The sequence below is a fragment of the Mirounga leonina genome, unplaced genomic scaffold (genome assembly GCF_011800145.1).
Source record: "Mirounga leonina isolate KUSES-001 unplaced genomic scaffold, KU_Mleo_1.0 Mir_93, whole genome shotgun sequence".
NCBI classification, from domain to species: domain Eukaryota; kingdom Metazoa; phylum Chordata; class Mammalia; order Carnivora; family Phocidae; genus Mirounga; species Mirounga leonina.
The window spans coordinates 54,146,859-54,148,674 of record NW_023270854.1 but is presented as its reverse complement, the minus strand read 5'-3'; the positions used below and the strand labels follow the sequence as shown (position 1 = coordinate 54,148,674).

The window sequence follows — 1,816 nt, the reverse complement described above, 5'->3', positions numbered from 1 at the left end:
TTTTTATGAAACGCTGTTAAAGCAGCATAAGCAACTCTAAGAAGATGCAGTAGTGCCCTCCAGCTATGTTTAGCTGGTCCCCATGCCTGCCACAAGCCCAGCCACGCCATCACAGGGAACGCGACATGCTTTGAACACCAATGGAACCATTACTTTTGCGGAACAGGAATGTAAGAACAGTGCTGGTATCAGAGTTCTCCGAGAGAGAGCTGCAAATGAAATCATGTCCAACCTCACTACTGCCACAGATGAGCTAGCGTAGGACCTCCAGCCCCCGTTACTTTCCCTTGAGAGTGTTCGGGTAAACGCATGGGAGCAGGTTTGGCTGTATCCAGAGCTTTAGCGGGTGTTCGCTTTCTTCTGGGTGACTGGGGTCACCTCTCACATTCCAAATAAAAGAAGTCATTTTTCATTTGCTTTGGAAACGTTTATTGATGGCCTACCATCCTCCCAATATACATAATGCAGCAGCAACACCAGCCTAGACCCAGCGCCCTCTATGCGTGTCCCAGGATCTGCCGGTGCGCGCGAACGGCGAGGGTGCCTGGAACCCCCACCCCGGAGCAGTGGGCGAGCCCCGCAGCCGCAGCGCCCGGCTTGCGCGCGCCCGAGGGCGGCACTGCCCCACGAACATGCACACGCACGGGAGCGCCGCGCTCCCGCGTCCCCGGCGCTGCGCCGGCGGCAGGCGCGGGCGGGAGCCCAGGAGTCTGAGCGGGAGGCGGGAGTACCAGACGGGGCGGGTGCCCGCGAGCGGCGCTCGTACTTACGCTCCTCGGCTCAGGAGGCCCCGCCCCTTCCCCGCCCATCTCTTCTCCCGCGCGCGGGCTCCGCGCGCCCCAAGCCGCGCGCGTGCGCGCGCGTGCGCAGGCCAGGGCCCTCCGGGGGCGGCCCCGTATACTCCATAGAAAGCGTCGCAAGGTCCCGGATTAACCCTTTCCTTGCTCGCCCATTTAGAGGCCCGGTCAGGTTCCGTGCCTGCGCAAGCCGGCGGCGCGCCTTCCCCCCAGCCCGCACCGCGCATGCACGGGAAGGGGGGGTGCCGGTGGGGGTGTTCACGGCCGGCTAGACATTCTGTGCTCGTGCAAGAGGAGGGCTGCTACCATCAGGGACGTGCACGATTCCCTCCCACCCCGCCCCCTCCCCAAACTCCAAAAAAAAAAAAAATTCCAAAATACACTGCCACCCACCGTGCCCCCGCGCCCCGCGTCCAACCCGTCCCCGGCCTGCTTGCAGTGAGCGCGGGGAGCCCACGGCGAGTGTCTGTGGCTGTGCCAGGCTGCAGGTAAGCGCGGGCCGGGGGTGCGGAAGGGGCCCGGGCCTTCCGCGAGGCGGGCGCGGGGGCGCGGGGGCGGCTGGCCGCCGGCACGGCTGGGCGGCCCGGAAGAAGCGCGTTCTCGCCGAGCTCTGGGGCACCAGCCAGTTCCAGGATGTGCGGGCGGCCGCCAGCGGTGCGCTGCGAACGGGGCCAGTCATGGGCCGGGGCCGGGCCGGGCGTGGGGATCGGGCGCCGTAGGGGCCGCGCAGGCCGGCGAGCGGTCTCCGGCAGCGGCCGGGCGGCGGCGGCGGCCCCGCGCGCGCGCTCGCCGAGTCTCGGCGGCGGAGTTCATGGCCGCCCCCGCTCGCACCGCCGCAGTGCACCGCGGTGGGGGTGGGGACGGCCCCGAGCCCGGCGCGGAGCGCGGCCCGCCGGGCGCCGCCCCTCCGAGCCTTGGGCCCCGCCGCGCCGCCCCCAGCTGCCTGCCGAGGAGGGGGCCGGGACCCCCGCGCTCGCACTCCCGGGTGCGCCCGCGGAGCTCGGAGCCCCCGCGCCCGC

The 1,816-nt window shown here is 69.1% G+C and overlaps 1 protein-coding gene across 2 annotated transcripts in view; it reads left to right on the top strand.

Moving 5' to 3' along the window:
* Positions 1–1,177: 1,177 nt before the first annotated feature.
* Positions 1,178–1,816, top strand: part of ZBTB14 (zinc finger and BTB domain containing 14) — a 7,478-nt gene continuing 6,839 nt past the window's right edge. For both annotated transcript variants that reach the window (XM_034995666.1, XM_034995664.1), the window contains exon 1: positions 1,178–1,285. The gene's annotated coding sequence lies outside the window, so the exon portion shown is untranslated. The remainder of the gene's footprint in view (positions 1,286–1,816) is intronic.